Source organism: Mesoplodon densirostris, chromosome 14 (genome assembly GCF_025265405.1).
Source record: "Mesoplodon densirostris isolate mMesDen1 chromosome 14, mMesDen1 primary haplotype, whole genome shotgun sequence".
NCBI classification, from domain to species: Eukaryota; Metazoa; Chordata; class Mammalia; order Artiodactyla; family Ziphiidae; genus Mesoplodon; species Mesoplodon densirostris.
In genome coordinates this window covers 84,710,408-84,726,511 of record NC_082674.1, presented here as the reverse complement: position 1 = coordinate 84,726,511, position 16,104 = coordinate 84,710,408, and the positions used below count along the sequence as shown (strand labels likewise).

General features: G+C 40.4%; 1 protein-coding gene and 1 non-coding gene across 6 annotated transcripts in view; both read left to right on the top strand.

The window, feature by feature from the left end:
• CTNNA2 (catenin alpha 2) overlaps positions 1-16,104 on the top strand; it is a 1,046,049-nt gene that overhangs the window by 693,162 nt on the left and 336,783 nt on the right. The window lies entirely within an intron of this gene.
• LOC132502258 (small nucleolar RNA SNORA72) lies at positions 202-324 on the top strand. Its single transcript, XR_009534451.1, has one exon. It is a non-coding gene; the product is annotated as a small nucleolar RNA SNORA72 (small nucleolar RNA).

Here is a 16,104-nt window from a genome sequence, read left to right as displayed (position 1 = left end):
GGTCAAATGGGACCAATGCTAAAAAGCTTCATTGAAGGAAGTAAAGTGTATGAAGTAGTTTAAGGACTCAAGGCTCACTGACTGGAGAGATGGGCATCGTGAAGGCATACCTACGATGGGGAACTGAAATGCATATATCATGATGAGTGGATTAATTCCCTAGTTCTCCGGGGGAAGAAGATATACAGGGACAAATGGAATCTGTGTTGGGAGAGGAAGGAAGTTGGTAAAGGGCTTCCAAACATTCACTATATTAAGACCAACCATTGGTCCCCAGACCTAGTTCTTTCCCTAGGCCTGGCTTTATAAATACTGGTGATAAACCAAGTCTGCTTTGTATGATGCATCTTATGTGGGAAGTGTGTGTGACTTTAGGTAAGTGACCAACCTTGAGAAATGACAGCACAGCTACTGTAATAACTTTTGAAGATAACCATTGCTAATTTGATGATTACCATTTGCCATTAAATGAACTGTAAATTTTTTTTAAAAAGGACTTCCAATTCTATACTGAAAATTTTAGTTTGCTGTATTCTTCTAACCTCTAAGACTGAACACCTTAGGGCTATCTTTGACTTTTGTAATACATACCTGGGTTAGTTCCTGAGGCCTGTTCTGCTGTCCTGGGCCCCTCTCTACAAGCTTCCTCTGCACTGCCATGTGCTCTGATCATGCCATATTATACCTAACTGCTGTATATACTCTCTCCATCTTTGCTTGCCTTCATTCTAGCCATCCTTCAAGGCTGATGTCAGATTTCCTCTATGACATTTTTTTTTTCTTGCTCATGCCACGCAGCATGTAGGATCCTAGTTCTCCAACCAGGGATCAAACCCATGCCCCCTGCAGTGGAAGCACAGAGTCTTAACCACTGGAGCGCCAGGGAAGTTCCCTTCTATGACTTCTTAATTGATTCCCATGTAAAGTGATCTCTCATTCTTCTGAACTATATTAGCAGCTTACCTCTACCAATACTGCTCCTGGTGTGGTTCACTTTATATGAGTGTGGCAGCCATTTCTAATTATAGTATTTTAGAACTGAATGGGACCTTAACATCTTGGTGATTAGGAATAAAAATACTTCAACTGGGGTTCCGTGCTTTGCCATTTTCTCTCAGTTTGACCCTACACAAGTCACTCCATTGTCAGTGAGGATTCTTGGGGAAAATTCAATGATATCATGTATATTTGAATTTTGCAACTTGAAAGTGTAAGCATAGGACTAGCAGGCCTGGAACACGTTAGAAAGGCAGAAGTTTAGGTGTCTTCCTAGACCCATTGAATCAAATCTGCATTTTACCATTAACTCCAGGTTAAAATTAAATTTTAAGAAGCATTCTGTTGGAGCACTCACAAATTCTATCCTGAAAAAGTAACTCAAGTATCATTAATTTCCTAGTTTATAATTCAGGAATTGAAGGGCCAGAAATCTTAAGTGATTGCCCAAGATGGGTGCTAGAATTTGGACAAAAACCTCACGTCTTCTGAATCTTGTTATCTGTCCTATTAGATTTCAAACACATAGAATGCAAAGTCTGTGTCTATCTCCATACTTAGCACTTAATAGGGCTCTTAATAAAGTTTGGTTTTACTGTTGGTAAGGCAGTAAGTATAGAGAGCCCTTGTACATGCTAGCCTTAGGCAGTTCCTGGCTTATATTACACCTCAGTTTTCTTATCACTGTCAATCTGTATGTATTTCTCATGGATGTCTAAGTGTTACCTTTTTATTATAGAAAAATGAAAAATGAGGGGAAAAAAACAAGAAAAAATATTTTAAATGAAGATTGTCACCTAAAATTCAACCACCTGGAGATAAACTATTAAGTTTTGGGTATATATTCTTTTAGAATTTTACTATTTCACATATATCTATATTTTCTAAAAATATGATAACATTATGCATATTACTTTGTAACTATTTTTTTATTGTTGATATATTCCCATATCCAGAATACAAATTGATAGAATCATCTTCAATGGCTACAGACCATTCTATTTATTTTACCCATCTCCCTTTTTTACCAATTATGTTGTTTATGGTTTTTAGCTCTTATGAAATGACTGGGACGAACTTCCTCATACATATACTACTATAGACTGGATGTTTGTGCCCCCCAGAATTCATATATTGAAACCTAATCCCCAATGTGATGGTATTTGGAGGTGGGGCCTGCCAGAGGTTATTAGGTCATGAGAGTGGAGCCCTCATGAATGAGATTGGTGCTCTTATGAAAGAGACCAAGAGAGCTCTCAGGCCCTTTCTGTCATGTGAGGACACAGTGAGAATACGGACGTCCATGAACTAGGAGGCAGGCTCTCACCAGATACTGAATCTGTAAGTGCCTTGATATTGGACTTCCAAGCCAGCAGAACTGTGAGAAAGAAATGTTTGTTGTTTAACCACCAAGTCTATGGCAGTTTGTTATAGCAGCCTGAACAGACTGGGACATATACCCTTGCACATTTAGGCAACTGCGTCTTTAAATTTTAATTCCATAAGTAATGTTGGTATTCAAAGAGTGGGGAGTTTTAAAAGACTTTCAATACATAAGGCCAGATTATCCTCCTGAAAGGTTGTACATATTTCACCCTCAATATCTGTCTTGCTGCTTTCTTCTCCTTGAGAAACTCACTGCACCACAGAGAGAAACAACTTTTGGTTCCCTTTTCCTCACCTGGCTGGGGCACCACCTGAGATCCCTGTCGGAATCTGTTCTTGGTGCCTTGGAACCATCCTTCCTTCCCATTGCCATTTCCTCCCTCCTTCCTGAAGAGGCAGGTGGAGTGTTGGGCTTTGGGGTCTTCAATTCTCCTTCTGGGAGCTCACAAGCATTTCATTGCTGCATCTTATTAAGTGGCTGCCCAACCAAATTATTTTTGCAAAGGTGTTCATGTCTGAAAATAGTTTAATGCCGTGTTACTTAAAATACTCTGTGGAGGTAAGAATGTTTAAATATATTCGTGAAATGCACTAGACTCTGTTCTTTGCTATTCACAACACACTATCTCAATCACAAGAAATCATGTTTTTCATGGTTTCACCCACTTATTTGGGACATCTGTTAAAATCAAACCAATGTGCCAAAACAGCTTAGGAAGCATTTATTTAATTGTAAACCCATAGGTATATTTGACTTTAACTTGGCTCTCACCATACCAAGAAGTGATTCTAAGGTTTAGATCTCAAACAAACACTGTAACAGGATGCTGGTGCAAGAATCAGTTTTCTGTCAGGCCCCAAGAATTTATGGGGATAGCCAGACAACTACAGTTCTTCTGCTTGGTATTAGCAAGTCTTACCTCCTCATCCTAGCCACAAATAATGGAACCAATTTGATTCTGTAGTAAGTTCTGTCCCTGATACATCTTGACATTTAATTATCTTGTTTTCCAGATGTTGCTAATTTTGTCTTTGCAGGTAAAATGAAATTCCCTAAGGAAAGACTTGTTATTTTCCTGCTTTTAGGACCCTTTAATATCTACCTCTAAAGGTGTGAAAGACTATCATATATGAGAAACCATATACAAAGATCATCGGAATTGCCACATTACAGTGATAAACATGCCCCCTTTCCTCTTAGTGCAGTCTGGCACAGTGCCGGCTTTGTAGAGATTCTTGTTGAATTGACTTTATTAACTGGTTTGAATTCTTGCCTAATCAATAGCCTGGGGAATCTGAGCTAAATATAAAAAGCCTTTCTATTACATTGACATATAGGCACAAATTACTAACCCAGGAAGGTGCAAACTTTTGAAGTCACACACATTAATGCCATTTATATGTGGCTTCATTTCACAGATCTAGTTTGTGTAGGAAATCCCCAACCATCCATGAGCGGTGAGCCTTCTGTAGTAAATTAACCAGTTGGATGCATTTATGTCTCTATTCAATCATCTCCCATTCTCTGAAACCACTTCTTAATCTCTCACAGTCACCTTGAGAATACCTTTTAATAATTTAGCATAAATGTCTGTTGCTGTCCTTATTTATTTATTTTTTTTCATGAGTTTAAGTCAAATGGAGGTTTAGCTGATGAGGTAAAGTTAGATTAAATGTGGTGCCTGCCTTGGGTATTCTTAGATCTGGAGTGGAGGTGATGGGTAACAAGGCAGTATGATTCGTGCTATGGCAGAGATGTAAGCAAGAACTGGGATTGGAGAGATTTCTCTAGCTAATTGAGCAAGGACAGTCAGAGAAGGTAGGAGAAAAGGAGGAGGGGTTGACCAGATAGACAGAGGGAGGCCACTCCATTCAGTGGGCAAAGTCTGTGAAAAAACTACAGGGGCTTCTGAGATGCTTATGGTGTCTGGAGCACAGGAATGAAAGAGAGGGGATTGAGGAGAGATGAGACTGGAGTGTTAGCTCAGAGCCAGATTGGGAAGACTTTCAACCTGGATTATGATTTCCAAAATGTGGGTACAAGGAATATAATCCTGATGATGGTCTTGAACACGAAGGGCGGGGAAAAGGATACTGAAGTCAAGGAGAGCAGCCGGGAGCTTCCCATATCTGCCCAAGTGAGCTATTGTGTGAGGCTGACTGTATTAACAGAGATGGACAGGACAGGACAAGTATAAGAATAGTTTTGCAATGGGATTGACAATCTTTTAAATGGTGCTTTTTCCAAGAAACAATTTAAGATGATTTCAATGAATGGATTGATTTAGGGTAGATGGGAGGAAAGGAAGAATAAGATGTGAAAGAAAACTCTAACATATAGAGCTAAGAGTAAGCAGTTAACCCTGGCGGTCCAGTGGTTAGGACTCCGAGCTCTCACTGCCGAGGGCCTGGGTTCAATTCCTGGTTGGGGAAATAAGATGCCACAAGCTGTGAGGTGCAGCCAAATAAATAAATAAATAAATAAGAGTAAGCAGTTAAAGATGTGGACAGAGGTTACATCTGGATCTAAAGATCAGGGAACCCCTGGAACATGCTTGGTAGTTATAGTGGTGACAGTATATGCAAATCCTCAGCGAGAAAGATTAGAATACAGCTGATGTACAATCAGAGGCCTTTGCAGTCTGGTAAGGTGTTGTGATGTGGGAAACATCTGGGTGATAGGGAGTATATGGCCTATGCTATCTGCAAAGTACATGGTTTGATTAAAGGTTTTCAAATTCTAATTTTTAAGAATCCTATTCTATTCATAAGCAAGTGACACTGCAGGCGTTATTCAGCTTGTGGAATACCAGTTTGGAAAGCTTCTTTTAATGTGATGATTCTCAACGTGGAAGAATAGGAGGGAGCAGAGGAGGTGGAGGTCACTTCAATAGGAGGCACAAAGTAAGGAACACTGCCCAAGTCCGTAGTGAGCAGCTTTTAATATATAGTCATGACCATGAGACTGTGAGTAATAGGTATTTCACATGGCTGTGAAAAAGAAAAAATATGGTGGAGATTGACAGGTTTTGAGACGAGCCCAGATGGTCAAGGACCGTCAACATTGGGAGAGGCTGCCCAACAGTGAGTAAACCTGCAAAGGAACAGTGCAACACCAGTGCTGTCTGTCTAAGGACTCTGGGTCAAGGACTGGCTGATGTTGAGTCCTTCCCACAAGAGGGTTTGCCATTGGAATCTCATATCAGTGTAAGATCATTCCTTTGTAACTGGGTCTAGCATTACCTTCTCAAACATGAAACAAGGTGAGGGCTGGAGATCATGTCCTTCAGAATGTAATTCTGTATGTGCATCTTAGCAGAATAATTGAGACACTGAATAACTTGCTGCAAGGAACTTTTGAAATTTCTGACTCTGTGCTAGGCTAAAAATGTGTTCTGCCATTTACAAACTGTGTGACCTGGGCATGTGGCTTAACTTCTAAACAGGAGGATTCAACATAGTAAAATACATGGTAAAAATAAATTTAATTATAATATAGAAAGATAGTTCAAATTCTATTGCAATAACTACTGATATCCATTTCTATTATATGAGACCAAAATTATACCACATAGAATGAAGACAAGAAGGAAAAAGAATCATAAGCACAAATGGTGTTATGCACCTCTGACTTAAACTCTTATTGCTCCTTCTTAAGTATCAGTTCATATTTTAGAGGCTGCATGAAAAAAACAAAACAAAGCAAACAAACAAAAACCTTGGTGGTTAAAAAAACAATCATTTTATTTAGCTCATGGTCCTGTGTGTTGGGTCAGATCTTCTCTATAAGCCAGCTTGACTGTGGTTAACTGGAGAATTAGCTAGAGACTGTATAACCTAGGATGGCTTCACTCAAAGGGATGGCGATTGGCAGGCTGTTGGCAGAGGGACCTTGTTTCTCTTCCATGCGGCCTTTCATCCTCCAGAAGGCTAGCTCTGGTGCAACTGTGTGGTGATTGAAGGGTTCTAAGAGCAGCAAGAGAGAGCAAGTCTCAGTGCACAAGTACTTTTCAGGTCTCGCCTTCCAGCAGGTTGCTATTGTCTGTTGGCCAATGCTAGTCATGTGGTCATCCTGACTCAAGGAGAGGAGAAAGAGTCTTCATCTCTGCATGGGTGAGGAAGAATTTTTGGTCATTTCTGTAGGTTAAATAAAATAATACTGGCTTAATGTTACTCTAACTGTTAAGTACAATACTAAATGCTCTAAAGTGATTTTTATTTCTCAAGCCACGTGACCCAAACAGCATCATCCTTAAACACAAGGACCAAGCAGCACAAGCATCACCTAGAGCTTGTTAGAAATGCAGACTCTCAGACTCCACCCAAGATATACTTGAAGTAGAATCTACATTTTTACAAGATTCCTAGGTGATTCATAAGCCCAGTGAGGTTTTAGAAGCACTGTATCTTTTCTCTGTTCCTCATAATTCCCTTTCCTAGGTTGCTATGTTCTCCTGTTGAGTGATAGATCTTTGATTTTTAAAGGTGCCAGAACTGTTTCCTCTGTACAATTGAAACAGAACAAACACAGGCTTAAACAGTAAAACAGGTTGCTTCACAGCATGAGAGAGAGAGGGTATAACATTTTTCTGCTCAATTGTCCTTTGCCTATAAAAATAGAAATTTAAAATTAAAATAACAGTACATAAATATTAAAGAATATTGTATTTAACTGGGAAGAACCATTTAGATGTTAGAACAATTTTTAAAGTAGAAACAGCTAGGCACATACTTATTTAAACTGAACTTTTATATTCCTGAGCAGTTGCTTAACTGGATCTTGGTTTTCTGAAGGTTGAAAGAATGATGCTCCAATCTTAAGACCACAAGTTAAATATCTCGAGAAAACGTACAGGTCCCTAGGTACTGTTAGGCCTTTATACAAGTAATAAGACCAATGGAACTTATGAAGCTTCTAGCATGTGCAAGTCACTGGTCTAAATCAAGCATTACTGTAGTTTGTTGGATTCCCTTCATTTCAGACCCCAGAAGTGAGGCAGGGGAGTATGTAGGAGAGGCTAAGCTTTCCACAATACAAGTTTATTTCACCAGGCTGAGATCAGACTTGGGCATCTAAAGGACCTAGAGCTTTTCTCAACTTTTGACTTTGTTTTAAGTGAAGGAACCTGGTTACAATTACCAACACTCTCCTTTAGTTTGCCTTTCACCTCAAGGCTGAACAGAAAAAGAGAAAGAGAGAGAGAGAGAGAGAGATTTTCCATTAAAGCCTACTGCTGTCATTCTGTATGAAGTCTGCTTTGAGTATTTGCTCTTTTCAGAAGAGGATTACTTATTCTTTGAAGCTATAACTAATACTGTTTTCAAAGTATATGCTTTGGGGTCTTGTTCTTGTCAATCAATCTGCCCACCAGTTAGGAGTTAACAAATATCTGTTGAGTACTTAACATATGCAGGCATATTCTAGTCTCTGAATAAGACTGAGTAACTTTTTAAGCAAACAGACATATAAGGTAATTTTTAGATACTGAATAGCTAGGGAAAGTTAAAATAGAGCCATGTGGAAGAGAGAATTTGAGGGAAGGGGCCGACTTTATCTAAGGTTAGGCAATGCTTCCTTGAGGAGATGACATTTGAGTTGAAAGCTGAATAATGAGTAGGAGGCAGCCAATTAAATCTCCAGGAGATGTGAACTCCAAGGAGAGGGAATAGCAAGAACCAAGGCCCTAAGGCCAAAACAAGCCTATGTTCATGAACTTGTGAAATAGCTAGCATGCTGGATCCTGTGTGATGGGATTGGAGACACAAGAGGAATGTTGAACACAAGATAACCTCCTTAAAGGGTCGATGTACCTTTTAATAAATCTTCACTTCATAAATGTTCACCAGCTCCTCATCAGCTCCAACAAACCTTATAGAGTGATATCTCTGGCTCTAAAGTAAAGCACATTAATATATTAAGTCCATTTATTCCTAAAAGTTCTATGAGATTCTACCACTTTCCCAATATATATGTGGAAATCAAGGTATCGAAAACCTAAGCCACTTACTTAACACAGCTGGTATTGATGATTAGAGATTTTTCTGCATTCCCTAGATCCAAGTATGGGACACCTAAGAAGGCTGCATACCAATCAGTCTTTTGGCTGTGTAAAAGCCAAAGAATTCTTCTACAGTCTTCCTTCCCCCTGGGGTTCATCCAGAGGAGACCCAGCAAAAGAGAAGATGGGGCAATTTAAATTTGACTCCTGGATTCCCACTCCTCTTGGCACCCTCCAACCATCTGTTGCTATTTGTGTAGAAAAAGAACGGAACAGCATACCAACGACCACACACATTCAGAAATCTCATTTTGGTGTGGGAGGCTGGATTCATTAACAAGTTTCTCAAACTCTCCCTGCACTTACAACACCAGTCTAAACATAATCCAGTAAAGTCATGAGAATAGGTGACGATCAGCTGTGTGATACTGAGATGGAGTGTCTAAATTCATCATATGCTACTTCCTAGTAAGTGTCTTCTGCTGCAAGTAAGTTGTTTTTTCAACATCCTTTAAGTAAATAATGCTCGTTTCAAAACTGTATAGCCTTTACACTGTCCTTCTTATTCTAACCCCTACTAAATCCTACTTCCTTTATGAGGACTTCCATTCTCCAGACTATCCATCCACAAATCCATATAGCTGCCCATCCATTTAACTACCATGTCATGGGTACTTACTCTGTTTCATTAACTGTGCTAAGTACTAGGATTTATAAAACATTTTGCATAGTACTCCATTCTTTGAAGGTTTCATTCATTAGTGGGGAATCACAGTCCTAGAAGTCCATATTAATCCCTACTTTCTTTGAATTATGACTCATCTATAAACTAAATGCTCTGCTACATGCTGTCTAAAATTGCACTCTAGTTGTTTCTAAGCCCCTTTCCCTATTTTTTCCCACATCTCCTAGGTTGAAATTTCTCAAGAGCAAAATCCAGATTATATTTCTGTATAGTGGTGTGTCCTGATCATAGAGTTGGAATATCCATGTTTAAATTCTGGTTTTGCCACTTATTAGGTCTGTGGTTTTAAGGTACATTTCTTCTGTATATAGAGAATGGAAGTTGGTTGGGAGGATTTCTAAGATCCCTTTCAGCTCTGACCTTCATGAATCAGTAAATTCTAAAGTACATAACAAGGGCTGGAAAGTGAAGGTGACACTCAGTATAAAGGTGTTGCTAGCTTATTTCAGAGGCTTCTAGTTCCAACCTATTTGTGTGGTGGGTGGTCTTCTGACTGTAATGCACCTTTGCCCCCCACTTATAGACTGAAAGAGGGTAAATACAAAAACAATCAAAAAATCATATTGAATCCTTCTCTTGAAGCCAGGCCTTTGGACAGGGTCTTCAGCTAGGCAGGGATTCTTTCCCAGTCCTTAGAGCAAGACAGACAGGAGATATACCTGTTTCTACCTTTATTGGGTTGCTGCATCTTACACTAGACATTCAACATTAGTGGTATCATAATGGTTCCACTAATGTTAATGGATATTTGTTGAACAATTCATAACTGGTGATTAAAGGAAGGTAGGATGTTAGGGGTTCAGTGCTATGCTTTGGGAGCTGCTGTCAAAGGGAGAATCCCATCCTTCACCAAACCCTATTACAGACACGAGCCTGGTCTTGTTGTAACCCTCTCTACTCAAACAGTTGCCTTGAGTTCCTTTGACCATATGCATATGTTCAGATAGTAATAACCCTGTATGAGTAATTACTTATTTTAAAGATAGGTCATTCTCTGAATGAATTTAACTTCATCTACCTGATTTCAGTATAATTGGTGTTTGAAGGATGCCTACAAATTTGAAATGTTTTTAATGGAATTCAACCACTTCCTTTCATTGCAATTGCTTAACAAGGGCTGATGGATACCAACCAATTTATTATTGTTGTTTTTATTTCAAACAACTAAATAGTTGTTTCACAAAATGAAACAGGCATATTGCCAAACTTGCCACATCGCTTTGAGCCCAAAGTTTGTTTCATTACATAATATGGTGAATGGTACATCTCTCCTATAGTTGTTATGAACATTGCAAAGGCTTCTGAAATCTTTTTGAGATCCAAGTGTACCGCTCAGGATATTATTCAACCAATGTAGAAAGCAAAGTACCGTTTACTTTGATGGTTTTGCTCTTTCAGAAACCCTGAGAGCTGAAAAAGGAAAGCAATACTGTGTGACTTTGTTGACGTGGATATAGTAAGGCTGTATCTGGGTCTCCAGTTCCAGGATTCTGTCTACTCTGTTTCCATTGCCAGCTAGAACATCATTCCTGCTGTCATAGGCATTCTTCATTTGTAAAGTAAACTACATGGCATTTACCACCCACCTAACTGCAGTGGTGTCAGGAGGGTTAAAATGAAACATATTTAAAAGCCTTCCAGAAATTTTTGATGTTCTGTATAAAGACAATAACAACTCACGAACTGGGTCTCTTCTGCAACAGGGAGAGCATCTCTTCCTGTAGCCTGCTGGTAAGAAATGAGGCAATGTTTTCCACCCAACTGTTCAGGAACAGATAAGGGAAGAATTGTATGTTAAAGTAATAATCAGAATGTTGGGGAATAATTTTGCTTTGATTCTGAGATTTACCTACTGTCTTAATCTTGGGAATTATATTTCATCCATTTAATAATTTTAAACAACTCAAGGATAAATGTATATGTTAACTGTCAGTACCTAAGTTTCTTCATCTATAAAATGGGATTAATGTTCTTGCTTTATAGAACAACTTTAAAGAAATAAACTTGCTGATACATATACTGTTAGTTTCAAAGTTGCATTCTACACCTGGGAGGTAGAATGCAACTTTAAAACTTTTTCGGGCCTCCCTGGTGGCGCAAGTGGTTGAGAGTCCGCCTGCTGATGCAGGGGATACGGGTTCGTGCCCCGGTCTGGGAGGATCCCATATGCCGCGGAGCGGCTGGGCCCGTGAGCCATGGCCGCTGAGCCTGCGCGTCCGGAGCCTGTGCTCCGCAACGGGGGAGGCCACAACAGTGAGAGGCCCGCATACCGCAAAAAAAAAAAAAAAAAAAAAAAAAAAAAAAAACTTTTTCATTATTATTGTAATTTTTCTAGCATTTAGCATCATCATTCCCTTCTTTGGCCAGCAGGCCATTTCCCAACAATATGGGGGATGTCGATGGGAAGAGAGCTTTAGTGTTCTAAAGTTTACTGGCTGTTTATCTCCTTGGGCTCCAGCATGCCTAGTACATGCCTCTAGGACTGAACTATGATTTACCTTCTGTGAACTGTGATACAGTCAGCTGCTTGCCTCACAGAGTGGTTAAGTAAGGAACAAGCAGAATATTTGAAACCACCTCCAGATAATTGGCATGTGGAGGTATAGTCTTTACTTATTTTCATTCTTATTATTATTTTGTTCCTTATCAATTATGGTATGAAGAGAGGCGACTAAAAAATTACTTCATTAGACTTAGACTTAATTATTAATATTAGACTTAACAATTATTAATGTCTTGCCACTATTTCATTATCATTTGTGAGTATTTTAAAGTAAATTGTGCATCTCGTAACATTTTACTCCTAAACACTTTTAGGATATATCTCAAAAAAGAACATTTTTATAACCATAATACCATTATCACACCTTAACAAATCGATGATAATTCCTTAATATTACTAATACACAGTCCATATTCAGATACCTCCCATTATCCCTCAATTTTTTTTCTTTTTGAAGTATATTTGTTTGAATCAGGATACAAACCACATCTCCACATTTCATTCTGTCATGGAGGTGATGTCTCTGAAGGGGCAGTGGAGGAACATAACCATAGGAATTCCTCTAAGCAGCTGAGTCCCTCAGAGTGTGCCAACATTAATATTCATTCATTCATTCATTCATTCATTCAAGTTTTTTTTTTTTAATGTTCTAGCCACTGTAGCAGATATAAAGATAAATTTGGCATGGTAGTTTCTTTGACATGCTCATATATAAAAACAAATAAAAGAATCAATATAAGAAAAGTCCAAACTGACATAACATGGAAGAACTCAAAACCTACCAAGTAAATATTTACCATGGTTAGAGTAGAATGGAAAGGCCTCTTGGACAATCAAGAAAGTGTGACTTGAATTGAGAGGGTTTGGTGATTCCACGTGGTGGGGGAGTGGGGGAGATGGCACAAGCGAAAGCATATTATGATGGTTCTCCAGGCATGACTGGAAGTGAGGAGGTCCTGGACCAAGTCTGACTGGTGGGAACAGAAGTACTCCCAGGGGAGTATTAATTGGACAAAGTACAAGTGCTGGGGAAAGTGCATGTAAGGATGAAGTGAAAGACGTCTGTTAGAATCAACCAGTGATTTCTCTTGAGTGTGTTTGTTTATTGAACAGCATATTTTGAAATAATTTGTGGTATATAATGAATTCATAAAATTTATGCAAATGAACCACAACCAAGGATAATTGCTATATCTTTTTTTTTTTAAGTATATGATAGTGGGCTTTAAAAAACCTGTCTTTTCTAATATTTAAAAGGCTATATAAATCCTGTTAATTGTGGCAAGGTTTATTGTTTATAGATGTGTGTATACATGCATTTGTAGGCTCTGATGGATGATGAAATGCTAAATCTCCAGTGTTGGGTAATATTAATGTAAGTTTCATGTTTACTATGACTGTATTTAATCAATACCTTATTTCTGCTAACATGTTTTGTAGGCTAGCTCTGACATGGTAGATGATATATACTCTAGGAAAAGCTATAGCCCTTCTGAAGGTACTCTGCATTTTCTAGTTTACTTTTTTGAAAGGTGTAACAGGCTTCAGAAAAGAGTGGATATCCCTTTGGAAGCAACAGCAGAAGCAATCACAATTTTATATGTGGTTGTCTTTTTAAAAGATGATATCTGAGACATTCTTGGTATGTGTAGAATTTCACAGAACCACTTTATCAGGACATTTAGCTCATTTTTTTTTTCTGGAGAGCAAATTAATTATCATCTGATAAGCCTGCTTCATTCTGTTCTTTCTACTACCAGGCTTTAAAAAAAAAAAAAAATATTAGTTGGAGCCACTGAATCAAACTCAGTATAGGTCACTGTCAGGAAAATGCCCAGTGACTAAAACTAAGTATTTCAGTGGCTTTCCTAAGCCCCTCGTTTTCTGCGATGTGAAAACAGACCCATGAATGGGTACGTGTGTTCTGGAACTGGAGGGAGATTGTGCCTTCCGCCGCTCAAACTGCACGTAGCCACTTCTCTGAAAGCCAGTGAACCTATTTACCATTGTCATAGTAACACATAATCCGGGCCCACGTCGCCTGCATCCCGAGAGGCAATTGTACCCTTGCCTGGGCGGCAGCGCTCCCCGCATGGCTCTGCTGCCCCCGGGCTCCTGCGGCTCCGGGCAGCGCGAGCGGAGGGGGTGGCGGCCCCACGCGCCCACCAGGTCCCAGCGCAACCACGCTTCCCCTGCCGCATCCCGGCCGCTGCGCGCGTTACCATGACGATCGGAAATGCGTGTCAGGCTAGACGGCTGCCATTGCCACCTGGTCGTTTTCCGAGACCAAGTCACTTTTGCTAGATCCTCCGCATGTGGGAGAGATTCTCTCACAAATCGGCACCAATGGGGGCGAAACTCCACAACCACCCTGGGCCCCCTGACAACCCCAGAGCTGGCTGGCCGGCCAGAGCTGCTTCCCCGACCCCCGGGCACGGGCAAAGGAGAACTCCGCTTCCCAAGTAGTTCCCTTCGTGGTCCGTCATGTGCTGTTCCAAACGCCACTGAAGGGCACGTCATGTGGGAACAGAAGCTGGGCACCACTTCCACCGGGAGGAGAACTCTGGTTCTTGTAGACGAGCCATGTGCTCGGAGACAAGCGGGTGCCCTGTGGCAGCGCCACAGCTGCTACCTCCAGGCTCAGTGCAGGCACCAGCCCCGCTACTGCCCTCCAGGAACATCTCTCCTCTCTTCTCCTTAGCATGTTCCCAAATCTACCTGCACATCAGCATCACCTGCGGAGAGCTCTGGGGTTTGACTTTTGTTAGATTCCGGGGCTACAATTCAACTCCACCCCCAGCTTCTGAAATAATAGATCTGGGATTGGGCCTGGAAATCGGTATTTTGAGGCTGATCCCCTCGGGTTAATTCTGATAATCATGCAAATTTGAGAATAATGGCCTAGATCTTTTCTCTTTTTTCCTCTTCATTTCTAGCTTTTCCTCTTCTTTCTGTTTCCTTCTGGCTTGCCTGCTGTCTCTCAAATTCACCTCTTTTCTCTACCCACGCTTCTCTTTCTCTCTGTCTCTCCCCCACCCCTCCCTCCCACGTTTCTCTTTCTCCCTCCCCCAACTACCCCCTCTCGCCCAACCATGCGCCAGACACTGTCCTCCGTGCTTGGGAGGTTATGGTCTCTGCCTCCAGATAGCACTGGTGGTCTCTCCTCTGTGATCTCTCTCTTGCAGTGCTCCATTCCTGCAAGTTCCTTTCCTTTTCTTTCCTGTCCCTCCCTCCCTCCCTCCCTCCCCTCCTTCTTTCCTTCCTTCCTTCTTTTCTTCTTTCTTTTTCTCTTCTATTAGTGAATCCATATATACTTCTTAGCACACCCAGTGTCACAGAGGATTTTAAAAATGCTGGCATCTACCTGGGTTTCCAAGACACATGTTCCTCCCATCATAGCCTAGATGACCTCTTTAGACCCCTCCCCTATTTTTTCTAATTACAAGGGATTTACTTTTTCTGTAGCTCAGGGTAAAATATAAGCCAGGTTACTCTCAGCTAACATGAGAAGCATTCTAGTTTTTATAATGTTTTACAATCTCTTTATTATACTTGCTTCCCTTAAAGCTGCAGTTAAAGATGGCTGTCCAGTCAAAAGAAAAACATATAAATATGGGCCATGTATTAAAAGAGAAAATATGGAATAACCTCTCTGAATTAATCCTCCCTGTTATTCAGGCTGCTGTTTTACACAGAGATACTTTTTCAAGCGTGATCACCATGAATTGTTACAGATATACCTGTTCCAAAGTTTCAGTTATAGCTGTGTGACACGTGAGTACAAAGACCCCGTGAGAACCTCTCTTCAAAGGAAGAGGATTTGCTTTGCTCTGGGAGGAGTTGACAAAAGATGCTGCCTTCATTTCTAACGGGCAGCGTGAGGCATTGTCACACATCAGGGCTGCGAGTCATAGGCTGTGTCTGAGGGCAGCTGCCTCCACGCTGAGCTCATTTCTTCAGCCTTCCTGTGGATTTGAGTTTGAGGGCTACAATCATCCTGACCTCTGACTGCCCCGAGGTGAAGCCCCTACTTAAAATATTATCTAACTTAAAGATTTCATGTTACTAGCCAACCGGTCAGCCAATCAGCAGCAGTTTATGAAAAAGCCTTCTATGTACAAAGGTTTAGGCCTCCTAGGAGTCGTGAGAAATTTTTTAAAAATAATTTTAGAAGTAAGAGGTTAACCCTTGAAGATCAGGAAGACTGATTTACATGAAAAGAGAACTCAGTTCTTTGCTTAGCTTCCCAGAATGCTTGGAATAAAATCTACATTTCTCAGCATGACCTTGAGACCCCCCAATCATCTTCATCTTGCTCACCTCCCTCACCTCATCTTTCTTCACTATCCCTCTTGTTGATTTTATTTCAGCCTCATTTCTTCCTTTGATTTATTTCCCCCAAATGCCATTCTGTACAATTTTAGAAAGAGCCATCTCCTTGTCACTCAAGTCCCCACTTAGTGGGCACTTACTCA